Below are 13,731 nucleotides of genomic sequence, written 5' to 3'. Positions count from 1 at the left end.
AGGGGCACGAAAAACCATATACACTAAAAGTGGAATGCGAAATACTAGCAGGTAAGTAACAAGATCCAGAGGCTTCAGGATCGCTAGGACTACACTTCTGAACCCTAAGGATAGGAGCAGGAGGCCTAGGGAGATCGGGTGCAGAGTGTGCACTCTCACGCGGGATGCGGGACAAAGTCTATGGAGGCTAGTATTTCTTAAGTCACTGTTTCCGGACGAATCCGACTAGTTAGACTGAAAACGAAAAAGGATCTGGACACTTAGATAGTGAACCTACGTTGGAGCACCGAAATGCTCGGGTTACCTAGCCCAGGGGCTGCGGCTGCATAGGGTTCAAAAGACGTCGGGAATCCTCGTTGTAGTCTATGGAGCCTGAAAGAAGAAGTTGCTGGCAGGCGACCAGTGAAGAAGTTCGGTGTGATCCAAGCCTGGATCGGTGATGGAGATGACCTGAAAGCAGAGGGGACTCAGTTCTTAATCACTAGCCAGTGATTGTGTGGGCACCAGGATGGCACCGGATGAAGTCACCTCGACCAGGTGAGTGGGCGACGCTGGACTCGGCAGTCCCCCGGGCTAGGAGGCGTTGTCGGCGACCAGGCTGGAGGTGCGAGCTGTCCCACGCAGGTCTCTGCTGTCGGCGATGCTGGACCCAAGATGGGGGCAACAAACCTTGGCAAAGGCAAGCGCACGCGGTGGAGACAAGATGGGGTCTGGAGTGGACGAGGAGGGTCCGGGGTGCTCCTCTGTTGGAGGGGAGCAGGGGCCAGTCTGGAGCAACCAAACCAGCGATGAAATCGTCGTGGTGCGTCGTCAAGAGGGCTACTAGCCAGCAGGCAAGTGGCCGGACTACGCGGTGAGCAGCAAAGAGCAGAAGGGCCCCACGCAGATCTCGTGGATGCTGGGGGGCTGGACTTCGGTGCTGGAGCTGCTCAGGGTTAGGGCTTCTCAAACCCCAAAGCACTCACTCGAGGATCCCTCGGCGGTCGTGCTGGTTAAGCGTCGTGCAGTTTTGAAGATGGCCGGTCCCTTCAGGTCTCGTCACACCCACGAATCTCAGCTGGGCTGATGATGCAGGTAGAGGTCAGAGATGCCAGGGAATCCGGGTCTCGTCGAGCTGGGCAGTCTTGATCCGGAGGATGGACTTGCAGCAAACCGCAATGCTTAGATGGTGCCTGCGGGTGCAGGGTGGCTACTCCTTAGCCACAAGGGAGAGTCTTCAGAAGGTATCAAGAGTTCCTTTCGTGGAAAGTAGTCAAGATTCAGAATTATCTAATTTGGGAAGGGGGCCCGCTCCTACCTTTATCCTAAGAAAAGGGGCTGGCACGCAACTAGGTCCTGCCCATGGGTGGGACCAGGAGGGGGGTGGTTACCCCCTCTCCCTTGTCCGGACTTTCCCCAGCTCAGGGGCTGGTGTGCCCCTGGAACTGGTTTAAGCCGGCATATGCACAGTGAGCACCGGGGTGCCACTTGCAGTCACCTTCCTCTTAGCCCTGCCTACCTGGGATACACAAAACCCTGTCTGGGATGGTGCTAGCACCGCCCCTGACAGGAAACCCTTTGTCCAAGCTCTCCTCGCTGGAAGGACTCCCAGCAGCAGGAGGTCAGACTTGTGTCTGTGGTGGCAGCATCCATTTTGTGATGCTGAGGCTTGAGTTAACTTTAACCGGGGTTCACAGTTACATACATGTCGTTTCCCTCTAGAAGGGTGGAATGCTAACCCCATCGCCAGAATTGGCGAGGGGTTAGTATTCCAATTCGTATGACACCTTACTCGACATGTTTTGATAAAGCGATACCAAAGTTGGCAAATAACCGCGAGGATTATAATGTACTTAAGAGTATATGGTACGCGTTATCATGGAGCAGCTATTAGGACTTGGTTCCGCAAGCTGCAAACAGGCTCAGCTCATGCCAGAGCACCATCTCACATAATTCCAAGCACTCTGCCTTCAGGATTGATAAGGCCTGCCATAGGAGTGACTGATAGGAATACATGTGTCCATTTTAGGGTTAGATATAGGAATACTATACCTAAAGCAAAGGGTGATTACACCACCTTGCCCCAGCTGTCGTGCAGCCAGTTGTGTCAGATTTGGATGGCCAGCCAGGGGTGGCATAATACATGCTGCAGCCCCTGGTAGGCCCTGGGTACACCTATGCCCTGGATACCTAAGGTATACTGTACAGGGACTGATAAGGTGGCCCAGTACCAATTGGTAAATGCACCTAAGGTACATGTGTGTCAATTTAGAGAGAGAACAGCTAGGCTGTGGGTCTGATTAGCAGGCCCACAACCAGGGAAAGTCGTAAGCTAGTGAAGCAAAAAGCAAAAATCTGGGGTGATCATAGGATTGCAGACCCTACTCTCCTACAGTGTCCCACAAGGTTCATCCCTCAGTCCAACCCTCTTCAACATCACATGAAGGTTCTAACAGACATCGTCAGAACCCACAACAGCAACATCATCGCCTACACCCACACCCAGCTCGTCCTCTCGCTCTCAGCGGACCCAGCATGACGAAGACTAACTTCCACAACTGCATTAAGAACATCTCAGCCTGGATGAAGGACAACTGCTTGAAGCTCAAAACGGACAACATGAAGTGTTGATTTTCAGCAGCCACATCTCTCACTGGAACGACTACTGATGGCCATCGGAAATCGGACCCACCCCTAATCCAAAAGACCACGCCTGCAACCATGGGACCATACTGGATAGCAAACTGTCTGTGAAACGACAGGTCAAAGCCATCTCCTCAGCCTGCTTCCACACTGTCCGCATGCTCCGCAGAGTCTTCAAATAGCTCCCCATCAGCACCAAGAAAACAGTGACGCAGGCCCTCATCACCAGCTGCTTGAACTAGGGCAACGCACTCTATGGAGGCCCCATCAGCGAACTCATGAGAAGACTCTAGAGTCCAGAACAAAGCATCCAGACTGATCCTCAACCTACCCAAAAGGATCCACATCACCTGGCACCTAAGAGACCCCCACGGGCTCCCCATCCAGAAAAGATGCAGTTTCAAACTACTGACCCATGTTTGTCTGATACTCTAACTATAATTTATATGGATCACAAATTCCATTCACTTGACTAGTGAAGGTTGCTAAACTATCTTGGTGACTCTGTAACTTGTCTGTTCTTTATTCTTTCAGAAGGAGCAACCCTCCAATAATGTTTTTCGTTCATGGAGAAACATAACAGACTAGCATGAAATTGAGATTTAACCATTTGGCATGTTAGACTCTTCAATTAATACCACTTAGTATATGTAGAATAACATTATTAAGCAGGCCTGTGCCGTCGGGTTAGACTACAAACATCTTCTAACTAGCAGTAGTTCATGGTGGAGTAGTGCTGAGACTTATGGCAGACTCCTTTTCCTATCAGTGCTTACGCATCCCTGTGTGAAAAGCTAAATAGACAGAATGCCATCACTCATGATGACGGACACTTCCAACGTTGGATGTGTGCACTTTGGGTATATTCAATGTGAGAATGAACGTCCAATAAGGTTTTCAGCAAACTTTATTTATTTTGCTCCCTTTCTGCTCTTAACTTCTTTGCTTGATATGTTTCGGAATGTTATGTAAAGTGACATGCTGTAGGGACTTTTACTACTAGAGAGATATTGTCACCCCTCCCTGATGATGAGGAAACTTTCTTCTACTAACCTGTTTCCGGTGGTTACTCCTAAAAGTCCAAATTCTTGAGGTGACACCCACTATATAGGAACTGTGTGTGCTGTCAAGGGCAGGAGAACAATAGTGTGTAAATGTACCAAGAATATCCAAAAGTTTTTACAGAGAAACCGGGAATTAAAAGAATGCCACCATTAACAGATTATGATAATTGGGCCATAACTTGCAGTAAACAAAGTTAGGTTCCTATTACACAGAGAAAAAAGGTAACAAGAAAGAGTTAAACAAGTTCGGTCTTGATGACAGAATGTAACCAATTCTGTCATCAAACTTGGTGATCCAAATTTAATTTCGGAAAAGACAGATAAACATATACCCACATGTTAAGATTGAAGATCCTTACCTAAAAATATCTGGGGAGATCGTCATTAGTTTCTGAATGTAGCCGACATTTTGTCAGCACTGAGCAATGCTGAACTGTTCCCTACTTTGGATTTGGGGAAAGCATGTTACAAGCTTGCATTACACTTAATATTAGTAATTTAGCATAACTTTCCACTCCAAAAGGAGCCTTTGATTTAGCTTTAGCTGTGTTTTATATTCCCAAAGCGCAGTGTCACACATATGGGAAGAAATTCTAGTTGAACACATGCTCGAAAATAATATATTTTTTAAAAGACACAAAAACAACATGACTCTGTATCGAGAGCTCATTAAAATGACGATAAATAACATTTAAAATTAGATAGTGATTAAATTACTTATCTGGAGCATACTGTCTCTAATGATGGAGTTTACCCAAAGAAAGAATTAGTGGCCAGACTAAAATCTACAGAGGCATTGAAGAACTATTGTGACCTGTATTTCTTTGTAGGACATTGTGGACACTACAGTGAATTAATTAGAATGTTTGCATAAAGCATACTGTTTGAAACAACTGCAAAAGAAAGGTGTAGATTTTATGTGCACTATAGCTGTTAATTGAGCGGGGATCTTAATCTCAATCTCTTGGTGAAGTCACCTAAGAAGACACCGCACTGGTTGTATGGAACTTTGATTGTCGTCTTGAAGTGTAAGAAGGGAGCTAACATCAGCAACATATTGCAGTACAGTGAAAACCATGTGGTTCGACAGAAACGCCAGAGAGGATGGTGTCCAAACCTTAAGGGCTTTATTAGCAAATTAGGAGTAGTTTCTGTCCTGTAACTCCAGTTCTGTAGTAGGGGTATCTCTGTTATAGTCATAATCTAGTGAATAGTCCCGCCCATGTGCGTGGACCCCGGAGCAATCAAAAATAATCTCTTACAGTGTCAAAAAATGCAGAAATGCATAGACACTTAAGAGAGAATTTAAAGAAAGATAATGCAGCCTAAAAAGGCTACACTGTCCGGTACTTCAACTAGAAATTCCACCATAAAATCCACAAAACAGCAAAGCCTGTACAGATTTCCCTTGCTTTACCAGCAAAATCCCTCAGGAATGATAGAGAGAAGAATCTGGACAGACAAGCCCCATAGGCTGCCATTATGTGGCTCAAAACAGGATACTGTGCCTTTAAGAGAACTTTCCAGAACTTCACAGTATCCCAGAATGCCCTGCTGGTCCCAGTTACTTTCAGTTCTTTTTGAAGGCGGAACACGCCAGACCTGTAGCATTCCTTACATGAATACCTCTCTCCACCGGGGAGGAGGGCGGGCGCTTATGACTATAACAGAGATACCCCTACTACAGAACTGGAGATACAGGACAGAAACTACTCCTTCTGTAGTAGGGGATCTCTGTGTATAGTCATAATCTAGTCAATAGAATGGCAAGCCCATCCCCACACCAAGCGGCGGTGGAGAACAAAAATTACGCCACTATTGTGCGAACAGATTCCGCAGCGAAGCCTGCCCAACCTGCGCGTCTGCCCTGGCATCAGTGTCCAGGCAGTAATGCTTAGCAAAGGTATGGACTGACTTCCAAGTGGCCGCCTTGCAGATGTCTGCAATGGGAACATTACGGAGCAACGCTGTCGTGGCAGCTTTGCCCCTGGTGGAATGAGCCTTAGGCTTGCCCCCTAAGGTCTTATTAGCTTTGTAGTAACACAATTGTATGCAGGACACAATCCACCTAGAGATGGACTGTTTAGAGGTAGCAAGACCTGTCCTGACCGATCCATAATTGATGAACAATTGGTCTGATCTACGAATCTCTTTGGTTTTATCCAGATAAAATTTCAGCACCCTCCTAACATCCAGGGAATGCAAAGACCTTTCCGCTGGAGATGAAGGATTCTGAAAGAACTTTGGTAGAGTTATAGTCTGGTTGATATGAAAATCAGAAACAACTTTGGGAAGAAACTTAGGGTGAGTACGCATAACAACCTTAGCAGCATGAAATACAGTATAAGGTTCTTGGCAACACAAAGCCTGAATTTCACTCACCCTGCGGGCCGATGTAATGGCCACGAGGAACGCCGCCTTCCAGGACAGGTGCTGCAACGAAGCCTTATGAATAGGCACAAAAGGCTCCTTCATCAATCTGGACAGCACCACATTCAAGTCCCATGAAGGCGAAGGAAGCCTGACAGGAGGAAACACTTTCTTCAAGCCTTCCAAAAAATCTTTGATCACAGGGATCTGGAAGAAGGAAGTCTGTGAAGGGCATTTCCTGTGGGCAGTCAAAGCAGCCCGATGAACCTTAATGGAATGAACATTAAGGCCAGACTGCGCCAGATGCAGCAGATATGGAAGGATGACATCCTCCTTGCATGTCGTAGGATCATAGTTCTTAGACTTGCACCAGATGCAAAACCTTTTCCACTTGTAAGCATAAGAAGTCCTAGTGGAAGGTCGCTTAGCCTCCTTCAGTATGTCCATACAATCCTCAGGGAGATTCAGATGGCCATATTGCACTATTTCAGGAGCCATGCCGCCAAACTCAAAGACGAGAGGTTGAGGTGCACCATCCGCCCCCCGAACTTCGTGAGAAGGTCCGGCCTGCACGGCAGCTTCATGTGAGGAAGGAGAGACCGGTGAAGCAGGTCCGTGAACCACCACTGTCTGGGCCATTCCGGGGCAATCAGAATCATCCGTGCCCTGGACTGGGACAGCTTGATGAGAACCATCGGAATCAGGGGAATGGGTGGAAAAGCGTACAGAAAGCTGTTCGACCAGTTGATCCACAACGCGTTCCCCAGCGTCCCTGGCTGGTAGTACCTGGAGGCGAAGCCTCGGCATTTGCTGTTTTCGGCGGTGGCGAACAGATCTACGTCTGGCTTTCCCCACCTTGCGAAGACTTCTCCTAGTACTTCGTCGTTTATGACCCATTCGTGGTTTTCCTGAATCAGCCTGCTCAGTTCGTCCGCCTGAGCATTCTGCACACCTGGCAGATGCGTGGCCGTTATCGACAGTCATCAATCCAGAAGCCAGTGCCAGATCGCCTGCGCCTCCTGCGACAGAGTGCGTGATCTCGAGCCCCCCTGCTTGTTGAGGTAATACATCGTTGTCGTGTTGTCCGTCTGAACAAGCAGAGAGTTGGTCTGAAAAGACGGATGAAAGGCCTTCAGTGCCAAGTGAACCGCTCTGAGTTCCAGGAAATTGATGTGGTACGTGGACTCCGTCCGGGACCACGTCCCTTGAATTTGCAGGTCTCCGGAGTGCGCTCCCCAGCCGAGGAGAGAAGCATTCGTCACGATAGTTTGAGTTGGAATGTCGTTGTGGAAGGGAACCCCTCTGAGGAGATTCTCCGCTGAACACACCACTTCAGAGACTGAAGAGCATGCAGAGACAGTCGTATCTTGTCGTCCCAAGATCCTTTCCTCTGGTCCCATTGGTCCTCCAGGCACTCCTGCAGAGGTCTCATGTGCAGCCTCACGTGAGGAGTGAGGAAGATACAAGAGGCCATCGACCCCAGTAGAGAAGACACCGTCCTCACTGTTATAGATGGAGCAGTCATAAGAGCCTGAGCCTTCCGAAGGATCGATCGCCGTCGCTCCTCCGAAGGAGACACGCTTGCTGACAGCGTATCGATGGTGGCTTCCAAGTATTGAATGCACTGGACCGGGATCGGGACAGACTTGGACATGTTGATGTGCAACCCCAACTTGTTCAAGAGAACGCATGTCTTCCGTAAGTCTGCTCGAGCTTCCGAGAAGGAGGAGGCCTTGATCAACCAATCGTCCAGGTACGGGTAGACAAACACCCTGTTCTTCCTGAGGTGTGCCGCCACCACTGCCATGCACTTCGAGAAATCCTGGGCGCAGATTTCAGCCCGAAGGGCAGTACTGTGTATTGATAGTGGTTGGTGCCGACTTGAAATCGCAGAAACTTCCTGTGTTTGTACGTGATGGGCACGTGGAAGTAAGCATCCTGTAGGTCTATGGCACAAAGCCATTCCCCCTGTTGCAACGGAGGATAAATCTGATGCAACGACAGCATACGAAACTTTTCTCTGCGAATCCACTTGTTTGCCTGCCGCAAGTCCAGAATGGGCCTGAACTCGTTCTTGTCCTTCTTGCGAACCAGGAAGAACCGGGAGTACAGACCTCTTCCTCTTTGAGACAGAGGCACGTCTTCTATCGCCCTTTTCCGTAACAGGATATCGGCCTCCGCCTGCAGCTCGCGCAGCTGGTACTGCGAGCTGACCGGCGGAATCGATGGAGGAGGGCTGATGAACCGAAGACTGTATCCATTGCAAACAATATTCAGCACCCACTTGTCCTGAGTAATTTTTCTCCACTCTGCCAGAAAAAATTGAACACTTCCCCCCACCGGAGCGGGTAACGGACGAAGGGGAAGTAACCGCTCAGGGTCGAGACCCGGCCGGGCCCTTGTTCGCGGTAGAGGACTGCTGTCCACCTCTACCCCTCTGGCGTTTCTGGAAGGGTCTTCTGAACTGCTGCTGTTGTTGCTGCTGCTGTTGTCCCGAAGACTGTCCTCTTCCTTTCCTTTGCGAGCCGAACCGCCGTTGGAACTGGCGGTAGGGTTTCTTGTCCTTGGGCTTCTCCAAGCCCACAGCCGTCAGGGTTTCTGCCTCGGCCTTCATTCGAGCCATTTCGTCATCTGCGTGTTTACCGAAGAGCGTGTCCCCGGAAAACGGCAGATTGGCCACTCGCTGTTGCGCCTCAGGCTTGAGCGACGTAAGCCTGAGCCACGCATGGCGGCGTTGGTTGATACCCTGGCAGTAGCCATGTGCAGCCAACTAGGAGATATCCGCCGCGGACTGATGGCCTGGTTCGAGACCAGCATCCCCTCCTTGACGATTTCCATGAAGTCCTCCTTCCTGTCACCCGGCACAAGGTCCGCGAACTGCTCCATGGAATCCCAAAGCGCACGGTCATATCGTCCCAGTAATGCCGAGTCGCTGGAAGCCTTCATCGTGGTGGAAGAAGTCCCACATGCCTTCCTTCCCGCCGAATCAATCCAGCGGCTCTCCTTATCCGGAGGCACGGTGGAGGACGGGGAGGTAGAATGTTGCTTCCTGGCCGCCGTCACTATCACTGAGTCGGGCACTGGGTCCATCCTCAAGAAGGCAGGGTCCGAGTCCGGTGCCCTGTATTTCTTCAAAAGTCTGGACGGGGCAGTCTTCACCACCGCAGGTGTAAGAAACAGCTCTTGTGCCGGTTCAACCAGTCCTGGCACCAAAGGCAACAGAGGGGGAGACAGGTGCTTCTTGTGCAAAGTCTCGAATATCACGGACGTCGTAGGTGTAGGAGCCGTCACCGTGCTACCCAACTTCGCAGCCCCCCTCAGGAGAACCTCCTGGAATGTACCGATGTCGTCGATCGGAGACACCCTAGTCTCCGGGGAATCGGACAAAGTAGGTGAATAGGAGCGGGTCCTGTAAGTCGTACTGGACCTGGACCTATGCCTCCTATGGCGCCTTCTAGAACGGGTGGAGGACCTGTGTCTGCTCCTCGATCGTTCTCTCCGTCTGGAGCGCGATCTCGATCTCTTGCGCCTCGGACGGTCAGCCGGAGTCTCCGGGACGGCCGACTTGGGCTTATCCGGTTCCTTAGATTTAGGAGTCTTCTTGGGAGGGGTCGGGAGCCTGGGCAACGAGACCGACCTCGGCGGAACCGGCGGAGGCTTTTCAGGCGCAGGGGCCCGTGGTCCGGTTGGAAGTGCAGGCAGTGGAGGCAACGGAGGAGGGGTAGGAGCCCTCGAACGCGGACCTCTTGGTAACGGAGGAGGAGGTGTAACAGACTTCTTCGGAGTATACACCTCCGAGTGCACCGATCCTGGTGACCCACCATCCTTCCCGGACTGAGGGGAGCCCCCCACAGCCCTAGGCTGCGCAGTACAATCCCTCGACGCCGACGAACGGTGACCAGACGTCGAACGTCGGTCCCTCGACGTCGAGCGTCCCTTCGGCGTCGACCGTCTCCTCTGCTTCGGCGTCGAACGCCTGCCATGTCTCAACGTCGACCCGGACCATCTTGACGACGATCCTCTGTGTCTCGACGGCGATCTCTTGCGCCTCGACGGCGACCGCGACCGCCTCGACGTCGCCTTCGAATGTCTCGACGTCGACTTCGTCTGCCTCGACGTCGACCTCGACCGCCCCGACGGCGATCTCTTCCGCCTTGACGGCGACCTCTTCCGCCTCGACGGCGAACGCTTCTGTCTCGCCGGCGACCGCTTCCGCTTCGACGGCGGTCTCGACGACGAGGAACCCCTCGACGACGATGATGTCTTGTCTCTCGACGGCGATCGACGGTGTCGCCTGGACGGCGAGCGCCGACGCCGGACCCGCCAACGCCGAAAGCTCGACGTCGACGTCGAAGACAACGACGAAGACAACGTCCCGGGGGTCAACGGCGGCCTATGCAAGTCCCTCGACGTCGACGGGCGACGTTTTCTCGACCCAGAGCCCTGGGGAGACGGGATCCGGCCTTGGACCTCCCTCTCGACGTCGTGGTGGGTGCCACCGACCCAGACGGAGAAAGGGGACGTGTGCTGGACTTCCTGCCCCTGGGGAGTCCCCCAGAGGCCTCAGCATGGGCAGATGAAGCCCCTCCAGACCCACCTTGCGCCTTCAGTCTTCTTTCTTCGAGTCCCTGAAGCCTGATCTTCAGTCTGTCCTTCAGGGTCCTGCCAGAGAAGCCTTGGCAGATCTCACACTCCTCAGGGATGTGGGAAGAGGGAAGGCAGAGGATACAGACCTCATGGGGGTCTGACTTGGCCTTCTTCCTGGAGCACTCCGGGCATTTGTCAAATAATGCAGGCATTATGGACAACAAAAGGGTGCAAAAAACCAAGAAGAAAGTCACCAAAGTACTTTAAAAGTACACAAAATCGAATTTAGTGAAAAAACACCAACAAAACCCTTGAAAAGGGAGAGCTCAATGCTCCAGGGTCCTGCTTGCAGGAGCCGGAAAAAAGAACTGAAAGTAACTGGGACCTGCAGGGCATTCTGGGATACTGTGAAGTTCTGGAAAGTTCTCTTAAAGGCACAGTATCCTGTTTTGAGCCACATAATGGCGCCTATGGGGCTTGTCTGTCCAGATTCTTCTCTCTATCATTCCTGAGGGATTTTGCTGGTAAAGCAAGGGAAATCTATCTGTACAGGCTTTGCTGTTTTGTGGATTTTATGGTGGAATTTCTAGTTGAAGTACTGGACAGTGTAGCCTTTTTAGGCTGCATTATCTGTCTTTAAATTCTCTCTTAAGTGTCTATGCATTTCTGCATTTTTTGACACTGTAAGAGATTATTTTTGATTGCTCCGGGGTCCACGCACATGGGCGGGACTATTCACTAGATTATGACTATACACAGAGATCCCCTACTACAGAAGTTCAGATTACATGTTAAATAAATCAGCAAAATTGAAGAAAATATATTGTAAGAGCATACATATTATAAGGATCATGCAGTCTGAATGTTTATATTGTAAGGAAAAAGATGCAAAAAAGAATTATATATTGCAGGCAAAATATCAACCAAACAGGTTCCACAAAACAACTTTCCTATTCTAAGCAAAGCGTAGAAAGTGACAAGGGGAAATTCCACGAGGAATGTGTCAGCATCAGGTGAACCAGGTTTAAGGCTCAAGGGGAAAAAGTATGAGTGTTCAAGCATAAAGGCCAACACTCGGACAAGGTAAACTAGCAGAGCTGAGAAGAAATCTTCTCCTCTACAAAGCCAGGACAAGGTCTGCTAAACTGTTATAAGGAGCACATAATTAGAGTATAAAATAAACTTCTAGAAGACTCTCTATATCAAATGAACCAATCAGGAATCGTGTTCTCTGGGAGCAGGTAACCTCCTAGTTTCCCAAATCTTAACTAGGCCTAGGCTGTGTTTGCGGAGTTCTACTCTGCGGAACTACGCAAAGTGCTTGAAAAAGTCCGCCGTGCACTGCGGAGTTCCGCCAGTGGCTGAGTCTGTTAAAACTCGCTAATCGCACTGATTTTTAGCGCCAGTAGTTTATTCTGTGCTGTAAAATCAACGTGAACGAGACTACACGTGGTATTAAAGGGTACTGCTGCTTTCTGCTGTATCGAGTAGACATTCTACTCAAACTGCAGCTTCCTCAATGCGAGCGGCGGGACCTGCCACGAGCCACCCGCATTGAGGAATCTCGCCAGGTGGAACGTCTAGCGCATGATTTTTTCTCGTGAGCGCTCGGCCAGCTTAACGTTGGCAAGCTGCTCAAGAGAAAAAACTCTGCTCTGTGTCTCTTTGCAAAGTTTTGCGAAAATACACTTGTAGCATGAAGTGTGCAAAACTCCTCAAACTTCGTGGCAGAGCAGAATTCTTCGCCCACCCCTACTCTTAACACATGGGGTACACAGCTGCACAGCCTTGGATGTAACATAAGACTGGTCTACCTGGTACAAAAGGATCTCTCCCACTGTCTCAGTCTCCATTTCCAAGGCCAACCTCTGATTAAGTTTCAGATATGTATCAGTCTAGAACAATAAACAGTAAGCCTATTCTAACTTAACAAGCGTGATTATAAGCACCTGCGAAGAGAGAAAAACAAGACACTGGCAAGCATTTAATAAAATGGAATTAGTGTTACTTGGGCCTGCTTACACTTTAGGCCAGTGTTAAATTCAAAATGGCTTCCAAACGAATACCCTAAGCATGGTAAATAGATTGCTTATATTTAAGGAAGACATACATTTTCTATTTAATGTGAATATATTTGTTACAATTCAGCTAGATATACTGATAGCTTCACATTAAGGTAAATATAGCCAGCTACTACACCTGGTTACTATAAGGCACAATGATTAATATTGTTGAACACACATTGAATATATAAATTGCACATAAAGGGGTGGGGCACTAAATTGCATTGCTCCAGTCCCCCCTCTCTGGGGGACAATTGAACCTTCTGAGACAATCTCATAGAACTAAACAAGCAAATTTCTTCATTTTTGCAATATAAACACATTTAACTGAAAGTGTTACCTATTGTACTGACTTGAGTTTGCGTGACTAAAAGAACTCGGAATGGGTACTACTGGAACTGCATGCACTAGGCGGATGGGGCAAGTGGAAGACGACATTTTAGCCCACTGCTGTTGGGAAGAAATCGAAAATCAGGCGAGGCAAAAAAACTCCATTGTTGCAGTTCTAAAAGAATCACTCGTTGATTTACATCTTGAAGAGGCATGGCATACAACAATGTCATATTCCGGGTTCAAAAATATGGTGAACAGCGCAATAAAGCGAACTTAGCTACTAATTGATAAAACTGCGTTTGCTAAGAAAAACCATGCATGGGCAGTGATTCAATCATATCAGTTTCTGAAACCCCAACAGTACTTGTCCGAACACTTCTCGCATCACAAAAAGCACTATTTGACGCTGTTGCGGTTGGGTTCGTTCCCCACAAAGGATTTAACCTCGAAATGGAAGTCTACAAGGCCTACTAAAGAATGTCGCCTGTGTGAACAAGGAGAAGAGTCGTTATTACACCTTTTATGCATCTGCCCCGTGCTATTGGAACCTCGAAAAATTGTTCTTCTGGAGATTTTTAGGAAGCACCAATTGAGATTGCAGAGCTGCAGTGATACAATGCCTTGGTGGACTGTCAATTCAGCTGTCATGTCGAGCCATCACCTTTTGGAAAATAGCAGCCAAAGAACTGGAC

The sequence above is a fragment of the Lissotriton vulgaris genome, chromosome 6, assembly GCF_964263255.1.
Source record: "Lissotriton vulgaris chromosome 6, aLisVul1.2, whole genome shotgun sequence".
Classification (NCBI taxonomy): domain Eukaryota; kingdom Metazoa; phylum Chordata; class Amphibia; order Caudata; family Salamandridae; genus Lissotriton; species Lissotriton vulgaris.
Note: the sequence above shows the minus strand (reverse complement) of the source record.